Source organism: Aedes aegypti, chromosome 1, assembly GCF_002204515.2.
Source record: "Aedes aegypti strain LVP_AGWG chromosome 1, AaegL5.0 Primary Assembly, whole genome shotgun sequence".
NCBI classification, from domain to species: domain Eukaryota; kingdom Metazoa; phylum Arthropoda; class Insecta; order Diptera; family Culicidae; genus Aedes; species Aedes aegypti.
This window is the reverse complement of record NC_035107.1, coordinates 241,686,984-241,703,101: the sequence shown is the minus strand read 5'-3', so window position 1 is coordinate 241,703,101 and position 16,118 is coordinate 241,686,984.

Below are 16,118 nucleotides of genomic sequence, written 5' to 3'. Positions count from 1 at the left end.
TTTTAAGTTATTATATTATTATTCGTTCGTTTTTTTTTTGTCTCGTCCACGCGATCAACGCTCACGTCTTTCCTGTCGAAGGAAACCAGAACTGCTACAGAGGATAGTAATATTATTTTAGAATACAACTTGCGCGGAAGTCAACGGTTGATTTCGGGTGAAAATATTCGCCGATTTTTTTTTGCCGGTGGGACCATCTCACTGATTCATTAGCGATGGTCTCCGCCTTTTAGGTTTAGTTTCGCGAAAGAGATGAAAACGATAGATCGTTGGAATATATACTGGATAAGACATTCAAGATGTGGGTTAAAAGAAAAACCATTCTCTATGGAAACGTAGCTGTACAGTATTTTTTTTTTCATATGAATATATTTTATTATCCGTATCAATTAATTACTATTATTATTAAAGAAGTATGATATAACAACAGAAATAAGATGGAAGAAATAAAAACGATTCAAATTTACCGGTTTTATAACTCTAATAAAATAGAAAGCAAAGAAATCTCATTCAATTTCGGTGTACCGTTAAGTCAAGAGTCACCGTGCGGCCTCCATTTACCGTGCACATATACAAATTCCTACAGAATAATCATATAATTTTCACAAATTATTCTTTTGTCAGCAAAATAAGATAAAACTGATGTAATGAAGTAGTTTTTGTCACAAAGCATTTTGAAAACCCTAGTTAATGTAGTCAAAATCATGTGAATTCTGTTTAATAATGAGATTTTTCAACAGAGTAGAAACGCCAAAAATTCACATTTTTCATTTTAACGTCAGAGTATGAAATGTTTCAAAATTTCAACAAGTTTTCACTGTGGATACTATAAGTAAGATGCACGCATCGAACTGGACTATCGAAATTCATACATTTTGCCTTATGAAAGATGGAACGATTATCGCAATACGAACGCTTTATGTATCGTTTTAGCATCACTCCACACCAAGGCGTTGATAGGCGCGGGGTGTACGCACGAGCCTATCGATCGCAAGGTCCTTGGTTCAATTCCAGGTTGCCGCGAAAACTATTTTTGTTTTCAAATTTCGGTTTCATAAGGCAAATTTATGAATTTCAACCCGATTCCTTGTGGCGAATTTTCATAAGGGGTTCCTATGTTTATCGATAGTCCATTTGCCTAAGTGTGTGTTTCATCGTATGAGCAATGAGATGTTATGCAAATAAGATTTTTTTTATTGTGTGTCAGTCGAAACCCAAATGCACGGTGAATGGACTCTTTTCAATATATACAGTGCTGTTCTGAATAATAGCAGCGCATGTCGATTTTCATACAAAATACTCAACGTTGACATGCTGTAGTTTTGTTCCCTTTCAAGCAACCGAGCTGAAATTTTCTCCACAGAACAACAAATATGATCAATTTTGTAACTACTAGGTTTTCAGGTTTTTCTGAGTCCCTGCCGAAAAGTGAGATACTAGGTGAAATTTTTCGAAAAAATAGCAGTTTTTCATTTTAAAATTTTTCTTCTACAAATATTTTAAACATTTTCGGTTTAGGTGTAGGTTTGATAAGTAGGAGGAGATTGTTCCAATGGTAAGTGATATACAATTTAAAACTATAATGTCAAGCCGAAATTCAAATTTTTAAAACTGCTATTTTTTCGAACAATTTCACCTAGTATCTCACTTTCCGGCAGGGGCTTAGAAAATTTTGAAATTTTGTGTTTACAAAATTGGGCATATTTGTAGTTCTGTGGAGAAAATTTCAACTCGATTGCTTGAAAGGGAACAAAACTACAGCATGTCAAAGTTGAGCATTTTGTATGATAATCGACATGCGCTGCTATAGAGTATATGGTTCCTATTACCGTGCAATAGTGAAATTATTCGGTAATATTAGATTTATTGTTATGTCGTGATTAACCCTCTAATACCCAACCCCGCCTTTAGACGGGGTACACTTTGGAATTTTGTGTATTTTTTAGCTCGCAAATCAAAATGATTTTATTTTTGGCTTATACCTTGACTCATAACACGCATATAAGAAAAGTTTTTTATGACTTTTGAAACTTTTTTGTATTTTTAGAAATTGTTTGAAAAATTGCATTCTTATATAACCTACAAATGCCTGGGCTTCATTTAACGTGTAATAAAAAATATCGTACCTTTTATATTTTTCTACGATTAACCTATCACAAACGAAGAGCCTGGTGGTATTAAAATCATTTCAAACCTGTTTTTCCGTTAGTTGCACGGAAAATAAAATACGCTCCGAAAAAAAAATTAAAATTTAATATTTTTAAAAATACCGTAACAATTTAAATTTTTATTATTGCCAAAAATCAACAACTAGAAAAGGCTTCAAGAAAACATGAAAAAAGCTAGGGGTGTTCAAAAATAAAAATTATAAAAATCAAAAACCAAAATTTAAAAATTTGCGAATAAAAATAAATAAATGCCCAAAACGTGTTTAAAACGATTTTAGATAACGAAAAATAATACTTAAATCGAAAACAAAAATTTGGGTATTAGAGGGTTAAATTACTTCATAATTAGTTTTTGAGTGAATATGGAATGGTTTGGACAATACAGTCAAACCTCCTATAACGATTTTAATGAAAAAAAAACTATTTAGCCAATTTTTCAACATTGTATGGTTTTTATTGTAAATGAAGATTTGAATACTCTTAAAAATGAGTGCGCACACTACTAGCAGCATAGTTGCTCCGTCAACAACGTTTCTTCAAGATACGAAATAAAATCACGACGAAAATTATACGCACGGTGAATGGTGCACTAGTGTGCACGGTAAATGGTGACATAGAACGGTACGAGGCGACCGTAACATGACATTTTCAGACATAATTTTTGAGTAATTTTTTGCTATGCATCACTAGTTTTAGATTTTTCCCTGAATTATGCTATAATTGCACGCTACTTAGTGGTATTCTAGTACGCTTCAAATTATGAGTAGTGTTTGATCCTTTGCTCGTGTCGCTTGTTCCTGCGGGGGCGGGTGATGTGAGCAGGATCAACCGTGTTGCGCGTCGCTCGCGCCTCATGAATAAATAGTGGAGTGATTCGCGGATAGGGTCAGTAGTGTTTGATCCTTTGCTCGCGTTGCTTGCTCCTGCGGGGGCGGGTGATGTGAGCAGGATCAATCGTGTTGCGCGTCGCTCGCGCGGCATGAATAAATAGTGGCGTGATTCGCGGATAGGGTCAGTAGTGTTTGATCCTTTGCTCGCGTTGCTTGCTCCTACAGGGGCGGGTGATGTGAGCAGGATCAATCGTGTTGCGCGTCGCTCACGCGGCACGAATAAATAGTGGCGTGATTCGCGGATAGGGTCAGTAGTGTTTGATCCTTTGCTCGCGTTGCTTGCTCCTGCGGGGGCGGGTGATGTGAGCAGGATCAATCGTGTTGCGCGTCGCTCGCGCGGCACGAATAAATAGTGGCGTGATTCGCGGATAGGGTCAGTAGTGTTTGATCCTTTGCTCGCGTTGCTTGCTCCTGCGGGGGCGGGTGATGTGAGCAGGATCAATCGTGTTGCGCGTCGCTCGCGCGTCATGAATAAATAGTGGAGTGATTCGCGGATAGGGTCAGTAGTGTTTGATCCTTTGCTCGCGTCGCTTGCTCCTGCGGGGGCGGGTGATGTGAGCAGGATACATCGTGTTGCGCGTCGCTCGCGCGGCACGAATAAATAGTGGAGTGATTCGCGGATAGGGTCAGTAGTGTTTGATCCTTTGCTCGCGTTGCTTGCTCCTGCGGGGGCGGGTGATGTGAGCAGGATCAATCGTGTTGCGCGTCGCTCGCGCGGCATGAATAGACAGTGGCGTTAAACGGATTAGGCGTGAATGTATCATGGATCGCATCACCAATCGCTGGTGACTCCCAGATCTTTACCTTATCCCACTAACCCAATATCCTTTCCATGACAACTGTGGAGATGCAGAAGATTCTTCGGTCTCTAGTAACAACGGTTGTCTAGCTAACATTCCTTCCCTTCCCCGATGACCGTAAGGACGTGGCCGGCGCCGTTATTGACTTTTAAAATTTGAGCTCTCGATTTGTGCACATTGAAGAATGGTTAGCTAATCCCAAGCCCCATTCATTGATTCCCTGTGCAACTTCGATTGCTCTAGTCAATCACGGAGTAGCAACTACGAATTGTACGGTCATATATGCTCATGCTCATGCTCTAGTACGCTTCAAATTATTCGGAAAAGTTATATAATTTTTTGAAGTGCAAATTTTTCTTAAATGCACGGTGAATGGCAGCTTTACGGTAGTATAGTTAGGTGACAGTTCTCGACTCGAGTGAAGTGACTCGCCGTGTAAATCAAATGGAGAGTCACTTCACTCGACTCACTTCACTGTTTAAGGCGAAGTAGGCCGTCATTGAAATTTGTACGTGCTGTTGATGATTGTTACTAATTCATCTCACGATTACGAATCAAAGAAAATCAGTTGGTGTTGCACTGACACAGCTGAAAAAGTATCAGCATACTTTATGCATGTTAGCGCGTACAGTGATATATTTTCAAGTCAATATAAACTATCAAGACTGAGTGTTATCACTTTAAAATGCAAGCTGAAAAGTCATCATTGTTGCCAAAACGAATGACGAGCTACTTAGCCTTAACGATAAACTTGCGACGATCGACGCGCCACCATATGGCATATAACGGAGGTTATTAGAACTAACTTGCAGGTGATGATTTGGAGGTTATTTGGCAATTTGGAGGTTAAAATCACCTCCAAACACTAGCACGGAGAAATCAGAATACCCAAATATAAGTTCTTTTTACTCAAATTTGGGTAAACTGCATTTAGTTTTTACCCACGGTTGGGTTATTTTGCTTCACTCGCAACAGCAATGTTGTCAAAAACAGAGAGAGAAGCACCGACACAGCGTCGAAGTTCAATGGAATAAGCCAAATTTGGGTTCTTTCGAGTTTACCTAACGTTAAGTTGTTTTAACCCATCACGGAGACTTCGAAAGCTAACGCTGGGTAGATTTTTTTTGCACTGAGTTGTGGCAAGGATTTTTTTTTTATTATCGGACAATTTGGGCCGGAGGTTCTCCGATTTGCATGAAATTTTCACCAGATGTAGAGCTCGTGGATACATGACCAAAAGTGAAATACAAAAAAATTATAGTGGCCTATTTTCCCGGAAAACTCTAGATGAATTTTCACGATTTCTCTATATACCTCAAACTTTGAAAATTCATATCTCCTGAACCATGCAACGTAGAACAAAAGTTTTTTAGTGAAATCGAAAGGAAATTTTCTCAGCAATCTATTAAAAATATAAAAAGAAAAACATTTCTCGGAAAATTTTTCACCATGGAGAAAATTGTCGGAAAAAATGCGAAAAAACTATCGTTTGTATCATGAAAAATTTTCAAAAAAATATGTTTTGTTTTATCAATACATACTCTAACTTTCGTCCATAGACGCCAAAGTGGTATCCTTTACCGTTTAGGCGACAGAACTGAAAAACCGATGACCACCCGCTCGCTTCTCATAGAAAAATGTGTTCTATTGTGGGCCTCATAACCGTGCGCTATCGGCGGCAGTAATGGATCATTGAAGGTAGTTTTTGTCAGTGCTCACCGCATCAAAACAAAGGCGCCACTGTATATGAGATTTAACATTGTTACAGCATTGCTGTTCTGTCAAACACACAAGACTACGGTGGCGCTATCTATGCTTTCCATAGCGGCCGTTTTGGTTATTTTAATGATCCATTTACACGCATTGTAAGTGTAACGCAGTAAACCATCCTTTCCTTTCCAGTCAGAAGAAGCTTTTCGTCAATCGGAGCACTCTCCATTGGTCTGTTGGGTGTTTTGTATGTCCTTTATTCGTAACCTTTACTATTGAGACCAACAGTCTTTAATTGAAAACGATCCTAACATTCAATAATATAGGTAATAGGAACTGACCCTCAGCAAGCATGGGAAAATTCACTCACTCACCCGAACGCCACCGATGAAAAATAGCAAAAAATCTGCTGCAATCGAACATTCAGTGATAGCTGAACCGTCCTAGGCGGAGTGTAGCATGAAAGCGTCGAAACCGATTGTGTAAAAGCGACAATCGGAAGGAACGCGAAGAGAAGTGAATACCAATACACTTATATCTGCGAGGCACGAGTTAATGCACTTAGCATCCATTCGCCGAATGCATTGAACTGACTGAGAGGATTCCTACTCACTGAATCATTCCGTGGTGTGGACTGCCAGTCAGTGAACGCTCATTAGCACTCAAACCCGAATGCCATTCGAACGGAATCAGAATGTAAACAAACATTCCTGGACAAACATTTCAAAAGGGCGCATCGACATTGGTAAACATTGGCTTTGCAAGCCGCTGTTGAACCCAATTCAACTCGATCACGCTCACCAATACCACTATCAGGAAGAGCTAACACCAGTCTTTCTGATAGTGGGGTTAGTTTGCGTGGGCGGGCTAAAAAGGGCTCAACAGAAACGTTTCTGAAAAAAGGCTCAAGACCTCTTGGGCCCTTTTCAAATGTTTTTCCTTTGTTCGAATTTTGGTATTGCATTCGACTGATCACACTGAACGAAAACTCCGGTCGCACATTGAATGATTATTGACTCATCCGAGCCCCATACCTATTTTCAGACACAATCAAGATGATTTTCATCTGCGCGAAAATCATCTGTTTACAAATTACTCCGAATGAAAATCATCCAGTCTTGGAATGATTTTTATCTTTCAAATAGATGCCTGAATGATTATCATACACACATGTAAACAATCCTTATTCCATTCTAGTTAATAATTTAAAAGAATTCAAATAAAAAAATCAACTTCAGAACTTTGTTGATGAATGTACATTATTATTTATTTCCACTACGAGGTTATAAAATGTATTATTCGTCAGTCTTCGAGAACAGATGCCAACCTGCCGAACACATTGTATGAGCTCCATGGAATACCAGCATATTAGCGACCTGTGGTTGGTAGATACCATTAAGAAGTGTGAAATAAATGATACCGAAGGGGCTAATGTAAGATTTCAAGTGCAATTACCTGTTAAATTCACCCAGAAACGCTTGGAAAACCACGCTGCCGTTGTTATGTTTACGTATAGATTTGGAAGATTGATTTGACATTTGACCATCCCCTTTTCGTCTGGTACTTCAGACAGTAATTGAATGATTTTTGGTTTGGGACATGGAAGAAATTAAAATCCGTCATAAATTGCATGCTCTTCATTTGTGTTATCATTGTTCGATTAGCTGCCTAATACCATTCTATTGTGATCTAAAATTCATCTCTGAATTGGATGGTTTTTGCTCAACAGACTGTGGATACATCATATTCTTTCATAGTCATTCAAAATGTGGAATGTAAAGTTTTATAATCATGTGAATTACAAATCATTCAATGTGCGACCGGAGTTTTCGTTCAGTGCAGATGCCGATTTTTGTTTCGCTTAGTGCTCGTCGAAGAAGCAGAATGGGCACTGGAAATTGAAACGTTCGGATTGGTTAAAATAACGGCTTTCTCGCTCCCGACTGTGCGTGGAAGCGAGTGAGGGAAACACAATAACTGAGTGAGTGTTTCCCATACTTGACCCTCAGTATCATATAGTTGCCAAGCAAAAAGGATATTTATGCATAGGGTCGATGTACCAATAGCCGCATAGCTAAGAACAAATATTCGTATAAAATCGAAAAATAACGCTAGTGCCATTATTTTTACATCATCTGGAAGCTTTTGACGTTAACTACGTCTTACGGCAATATACTGGGTGTCAATTGAAAATCTAAAATTTTGCGACCGTCACGAAATTATGAAAGATTTTGAACGCTAATAACTCAGTCATTTATCGATAGATTTTAACAATTTTCCCACCAATCGGTCGGAAATGTATACAGCAATTTCCTCGAATGGAGAAAACTATTGAATATCGACAATAAACTATTGAAAATTTGGAAAATGTCGACCCCTTTCTTACGCAACCAATCACGTGCAAGCAGTTTTCCACGCTTCTTTTGCGCTTCGCACTATAAAAGCAGACCGATTCCTGCTTCTTCGCTCATTCTTCTTTTTGCCGTCAGACTGTGAACATGGTCGGCGAGCAAGTCTCGAGAGCCTTTCGCATTCTCAGCTCAGTTTTCAATGGAACGCGAATGGAACAACAACATGCCGCCACGACTGAAGCCGCTTGTTGAAGCGCACATCGTCATCAGCACCGAAAATCTCACCGGGCGAGGAGGATTGCAACCAGTGCGCCGTCAAAATGTGTCCGTGTTACGCAAATTCAACAATTCAATCGGCACTTTTCAGAGCCAACAAATGTGTTTTAAAGAGTTGATTGTGTAATATTCCTTAATTTGTTCGAGATGGCTGAAGAAAATCGACCAAAGCCGCCAAAATGTGTCCGTGTTACGCAAATTCAACAATTCAATCGGCCCTTTCCGGAGCCAACAAATGTGTTTTAAAGAGTTAATTGTGTAATATTCCCTAATGTGTTTACCACATACTTGCTATAATTTCTTAATTCATCTCATAGCAGCATACAATAATTGATTTATTACGAATAATTGACAATATGGCAATTTGAGGATGTTTCCGAGGACGCTGCTGCAGTGCCGTCGGGATGCAATAACAGCATAATGCTAATCTTTTAATTCCCTTACCCAGACATCAGTTTCATATAGCCTATTTCCCAGATAAGAAAACGAAGAATTTGAAAGGAGGAGCATCACCTGCTATTCTAAGGGTATAAAGCATCCCTTCTTCGTTGAATTCGGTTTCATTCTGTTTTCGCTTTCGAGCTGGTAAGAGCTCCTCCAAACCTGCTCAGCTCCTCGCTACCAGAGGCAAGCTGTTTGTACGAGATGGCTGAAGAAAATCGACCAAAGCCGCTTGTTGAAGCGCACATCGCCATCCGCACCGCAAATCTCATCGGGCGAGAAGGATTGCAACCAATGCGCCGTCAAAGTGTGTCCGTGTCACGCAAATTCAACAACACAATCGGCCCTTTTCAGAGCCAACAAATGTGTTTTCGAGTTGATTGTGTAATATTCCTTAATTTGTTCGAGATGGCTGAAGAAAATCGACTAAAGCCGCCGAAATGTGTCCGTGTTACGCAAATTCAACAATTCAATCGGCCCTCTCCAGAGCCAACAAATGTGTTTTAAAGAGTTGATTGTGTAATATTCCTTAATTTGTTCGAGATGGCTGAAGAAAAGCGACTAAAGCCGCCGAAATGTGTCCGTGTTACGCAAATTCAACAATTCAATCGGCCCTTTCCAGAGCCAACAAATGTGTTTTAAAGAGTTTATTGTGTAATATTCCCTAATGTGTTTACCACATAGTTGCTATAATTTCTTAATTCATCTCATAGAAGCATTCAATAATTGATTTATTACGAATAATTGACAATACGGCAATTTGAGGATGTTTCCGAGGACGCTGCTGCAGTGCCGACGGGATGCAATAACAGCATAATGCTAATCTTGTAATTCCCTTACCCAGACATCAGTTTCATATAGCCTATTTCCCAGATAAGAAAACGAAGAATTTGAAAGGAGGAGCATCACCTGCTATTCTAAGGGTGTAAAGCATTCCTTCTTCGTTGAATTCGGTTTCATTCTGTTTTTGCTTTCGAGCTGGTAAGAGCTCCTCCAAACCTGCTCAGCTCCTCGCTACCAGAGGCAAGCTGTTTGTACGAGATGGCTGAAGAAAATCGACAAAAGCCGCTTGTTGAAGCGCACATCGCCATCCGCACCGCAAATCTCATCGGGCGAGGAGGATTGCAACCAGTGCGCCGTCAAAATGTGTCCGTGTTACGCAAATTCAACAATTCAATCGGCCCTTTCCAGAGCCAACAAATTGTGTTTTAAAGAGTTAATTTTGTAATATTCCCTAATGTGTTTACCACATACTTGCTATAATTTCTTGATTCATCTCGTAGCAGCATACAACAATTGATTTATTACGAATAATTGACAATACGGCAATTTGAGGATGTTTCCGAGGACGCTGCTGCTGTGCCGTTGGGATGCAATATATTTTCTATTGTTTAGGAATGATTCAAATATTACGTAACGCAAAATTTTCTAGCTTTGGTTTCCCTTCTTTCCCCATGTAATAAAGGTTTTAAATTTTGACCTTAACTACGTCTTACGGCAATATACTGGGTGTCAATTGAAAATCTAAAATGTTGCGACCGTCACGAAATTATGTAAGATTTTGAATACTAATAACTCAGCTATTTATTGGTTGGTTTGACTTTATTAACGAGATTTTTAGCCCTGGGCTAGTTCATCTCGGGACCAACGGCTTTACTTCCCTTCCGAAGGAAGTCGTCACTATAACTTTTTACGTCATAAGTGACTATGTCGGGGATGGGATTCGATCCCAGGTCCTCGGCGTGAGAGGCGAGTGTTCTAACCACTACACCAGGTCCGTCCCCAACCTATTTATTGGTAGATTTTCAATATTTTCCCATCAATCGGTCGGAAATTTATACAACATTTTACTCAAATGGAGAAAACTTTTGATTATTAACGATAAACTGTCGAAAATTGGGAAAATGTTGACCCCTTTCTTATGCAACCAAACTCGTTCATATTATCTTCCACGATTCCTTTGGGTTGGCTAGTGCACTATAAAAGCAGACCAATTTCTGCTTCTTCGCGCATTCTTCTTTTGACGTTAACTACGTCTTACAGCAATAAACTAGGTGTCAATTGAAAATCTAAAATGTTGCGACCGTCACGATATTATGTTAGAGTTTGAACTAAAGGAAGGCTGCAACTATGACAATCGACTTAAATTCAAATGCAGAAAATCACTTGGCGTAGTTAACATCATGCGGTCGTGTCTTGTACACAACCCCCACTGATTTTTATCTTGGTTTTGTGGGGAAAATATGAAAACTGCGAAAAGTCATATGTTTGCATTTATTATCGCTTTTGCCACTATAGGAATACATGTGCCTACAGTAGCACTATTTCTAATTTCTGTTCCTATTGTAGCACTAGCATCTCGGCGTTGGCAAAATACTAATCAAAACCGTATTTTTACAAAGCTTTTATATTTTTCCTTGAAAGTGTGGATCAAAAGCTTTCGTTTGATGTAAAAAAGTACTTAATTCATTAATTATTTTGTATAATAAAAAATAGTTTCTCTCAGTACTGCTACTATAGGAACAATCGGTTAACTATAGGCGCAAGGGAGCTCAAATTTTAAGCAAAACTAATTATTTCGATCATTTTTTGAACAAAATCAAGCTGTGTATCAATGGTACTTAGATAAATAGCTCCTGACCTTCATGTCAAAAAATATTTTGAAAAGATTCATAGCAAAACGGCCGTAAAAAGCCACTAGTGCGACTATAGGGGACTGTCCACTAAGGGATCACTGACCCTACATAAAGTGCTATTTGTAATTTTATTGCTTTTTTCAAATTTTGTTCAATTTATCAAATAATTAGATAATTAACTAAAAGCGCGCGAATAAATTTTCAGTTTTGTTTTCTAAACAATGTGATATATTTGATATAAATTCTGATTGTTCCTTGGAAGAATATAAGCCATTTTATGAGACGTTTCGAATCATATGGTTTCCGTGTGTTTACCAGCTTTGAAAGTTTCTGGCGGGCCGATTTATTTACGTTTCTTCTAGCGCTACATTTGGAAGGAGCTTATTCATCAATGGCGCTGGTGGCAATGCCACAAAGTTTTTAATTTTCGCATGTTAAATTGAAATCAGCAGGCAGGGAAGATATTTTTCATCTACTGGTAACATAATACATGTAAACCGGGTAGAAACATGCGCTGAAAGAGACGGGGACGTCATTGCCAACAAAAATGTGACCAGCGCCATTCAGATATTATGCTAGTTTTTTGAACAACAACAATGAGCGGCCCGCCAGAAAACGTCATTTGAACGTCTCGTAAAATGGCTTATAGTATAGTATTTGCATGTACACTCCCGTGCATAAGTTTGGGTTCACCCCCTAAAAAACATACAAAAGTGTTCTGTCCATATCTCTGTGATTACACATCCAATTGAAAATCTCTAAGTCGCATTCGAAAGGCAAAGAGTTATTCTTACTTCGTATGTATTTTTCCAAAAACATTCTTTGAATTTTGTATACTAAATTTTTACTTAAAGTTGTGACATTTTTCAAAAAACACACTGAAAAATCATATTGAATTTCCTCAGCATTGGGTCGACCAAAATTTTAAATCAAAGTGTCATTAGAATCGTAATCTTATATTCTTTGAAGAGACCACACGAAATTTTGGCGAAAAAATCTGAAAAGTATTCAAAATCAATGAAACAGTCAGTCAAGTCATCGTGCAAAAGTTTGGGTTCACCCATCAGTATGGTGTATCGTGCAAAAGTTTGGGTTCACCTGAACTTACTTTATTCTGTGAAATCTCGTACCAATCATGTACGCTCCATTATTTGTGCTCAAAAAAGCTTTAAACTATTAAAATCGATTGAAAAATGGCAGAGATATTGACAAAAATTATGTGCGTGCGGCTCAGGTGAACCCAAACTTTTGCACGATTTGCATCATACTGAGGGGTGAACCCAAACTTTTGCACGATGACTTGACTGACTGTTTCATTGATTTTGAATACTTTCCAGATTTTTCCGCCAAAATTTCGTGGGGTCTCTTCAAAGAATATAAGATTACGATTCTAATGACACTTTGATTTAAAATTTTGGTCGACCCAATGCTGAGGAAATTCAATATGATTTTTCAGTGTGTTTTTTGAAAAATGTCACAACTTTAAGTAAAAATTTAGTATACAAAATTCAAAAAATGTTTTTGGAAAAATACATACGAAGTAAGAATAACTCTTTGCCTTTCGAATGCGACTTAAAGAGTTTCAATTGGACGTGTAATCACAGAGATGTGGACAGAACACTTTTGTATGTTTTTGAGGGGGTGAACCCAAACTTTTGCACGGGAGTGTATATAATATCAATCAACTGTATAACACTCAGGGACGCTATTTATTGTTCCATTGATGGCTGCTGTGGAATATTCCACTGCCAGTCAGCTTGCAGCCTCTACAGTTGGCGCCAACCCAACAGCGCGCCAAACTGTATTGAGAAGCGTACGCGCGTAATGAATAATTATTGTATGTTTTGTCTGGCCGTATCGTGCGCCTATATAAGGCGCACCCATTGAATTTGTAAGAATGTAGTTTCTTTCGTTTCTCCACCGAGTAGGCATGCTGCCTCTCAGTGGTAATAAATCTGTTAAAGTGAAGTCGTTCGCTTGATTTGCCGTCCGTTGTACATAACAACATATTAACAATATATTCATAAGTTTTCGAAGAAAGTGGATCCAGAGATTTGATCCTTCAAACGTTACCATAATGATTGATTGTAACAAGAACTTCCCGTGCGGCTTTCATAAAGACTGTTAGCTTTAATACTAAATAACGTTGCTGATGAAGGGCACACAAAACACCCAACTGACCAATGGAGAGTGGTCCGATTGACGAAAAGCTTCTTCTGACTGGAAAGGAAAGGATGGTTTACTGTGTTACACTTACAATGCGTGTAAATTACTGCCGCCGTTAGGCCCACAATAGAACACATTTTTCTATGGGAAGCGTGCGGGTGGTCATCGGTTTTTCAGTTCTGTCGCCTAAACGGTAAAAGATACCACTTTGGCGTCTATGGACGAAAGTTAGAGTATGGATTGATGAAACAAAACATATTTTTTTTGAAAATTTTTCATGATACAGACGATAGTTTCGTGGAACTGTAAATCTCTCAACTTCATCGGGAGCACACGCATACTCGCCGACGTGCTGAAGGACCGTGGATTCGGCATCGTAGCGTTGCAGGAAGTGTGTTGGAAGGGATCAATGGTGCGAACGTTTAGAGGTAACCATACCATCTACCAGAGCTGCGGCAATACACATGAGCTGGGAACAGCTTTTATAGTGATGGGTGATATGCAGAGGCGCGTGATCGGGTGGTGGCCGATCAATGAGAGAATGTGCAAGTTAAGGATCAAAGGCCGGTTCTTCAACTTCAGCATAATAAACGTGCACAGCCCTCACTCCGGAAGCACTGATGATGATAAAGACGCTTTTTACGCGCAGCTTGAACGCGAGTACGACAGTTGCCCAAGCCACGACGTCAAAATCATCATAGGAGATCTAAACGCTCAGGTTGGCCAGGAGGAGGAATTCAGACCGACGATTGGAAAGTTCAGCGCCCACCGGCTGACGAACGAAAACGGCCTACGACTAATTGATTTTGCCGCCTCCAAGAATATGGCCATTCGTAGCTCCTACTTCCAGCACAGCCTTCCGTACCGATACACCTGGAGATCACCACAGCAGACAGAATCGCAAATCGACCACGTTCTGATTGATGGTCGGCACTTCTCCGACATAATCGACGTCAGGACCTATCGTGGCGCTAACATCGACTCTGACCACTATCTGGTGATGGTCAAACTGCGCCCAAAACTCTCCGTCGTTAACAACGTACGGTACCGACGGCCGCCCCGGTATGACCTAGAGCGGCTCAAGCAACCGGATGTCGCAGCGGCATACGCGCAGCAACTCGAGGCTGCATTACCGGATGAGGGTGAGCTGGACGAAGCCCCCCTTGAGGACTGCTGGAGAACAGTAAAAGCAGCCATCAACGATGCAGCTGAGAGCAACGTCGGGTACGTGGGACGGAGTCGACGGAACGATTGGTTCGACGAGGAGTGCCAGGAGGTTTTGAAGGAGAAGAATGCAGCGCGGGCGGTCATGCTGCAGCAAGGGACCCGGCAGAACGTGGAACGCTATAAACAGAAACGGCAACAGCAGACCCGCCTCTTTCGGGAGAAAAAACGCCGCCTGGAGGAGACGGAGTGCGAGGAGATGGAACAGCTGTGCCGGTCTCAGGAAACGCGTAGGTTCTATCAGAATGATCGAAAGGTGGAAGCAGCACTTCGACGAGCACCTGAATGGTGCTGAGAGCACAGGCAATGAAGGACGGGACAACGGAGGAAATGCCTTCGTCAGTACTGCGGAAGATAGAAACTAACCAGCCCCCACTTTGAGGGAGGTTAAGGATGCCATTCACCAGCTCAAGAACAATAAAGCTGCTGGTAAGGATGGTATCGGAGCTGAACTCATAAAGATGGGTCCGGAAAGGCTGGCCATTTGTCTGCACCGGCTGATAGGCACAATCTGGGAAACAGAACAGCTACCGGAGGAGTGGAAGGAAGGGGTAATCTGCCCCATCTACAAGAAAGGCGACAAGTTAGACTGTGAGAACTTTCGAGCGATCACCATTCTAAATGCGGCCTACAAAGTATTATCCCAGATCATCTTCCGTCGTTTGTCACCCGTAGTAAACGAGTTCGTGGGAAGTTATCAAGCCGGCTTCGTTGACGGCCGATCGATAACGGACCAGATCTTTACTGTACGGCAAATCCTCCAAAAATGTCGTGAATACCAGGTCCCAACGCATCACCTTTTCATCGATTTCAAGGCGGCATACGACAGTATCGACCGCGTAGAGCTATGGAAAATCATGGACGAGAACAGCTTTCCCGGGAAGCTCACGAGACTGATAAGAGCGACGATGGAAGGTGTGCAAAATTGTGTGAAGGTTTCAGGCGAGCACTCCAGCTCGTTTGGATCCCACCGGGGACTACGACAAGGTGATGGACTTTCGTGCCTGTTGTTCAATATTGCGCTAGAAGGTGTTATGCGGAGAGCCGGGCTTAACAGCCGGGGTACGATTTTTACGAGATCCAGTCAATTTGTTTGCTTCACGATAGACGATGTTACGATAGACGGGGATACGTTCGAGGTGGTCGACGAGTTCGTCTACCTTGGATCCTTGCTGACGGCTGACAATAACGTTAGCCGTGAAATACGGAGGCGCATCATCAGTGGAAGTCGGGCCTACTATGGCCTCCAGAAGAAGCTGCGGTCAAAAAAGATTCACGCCCGCACCAAATGTACCATGTACAAAACGCTCATAAGGCCGGTAGTCCTCTACGGGCATGAAACGTGGACGATGCTCGAGGAGGACCTGCAAGCACTTGGAGTCTTCGAACGTCGGGTGCTTAGGACGATCTTCGGCGGTGTGCAGGAGAACGGTGTGTGGCGGCGAAGGATGAACCA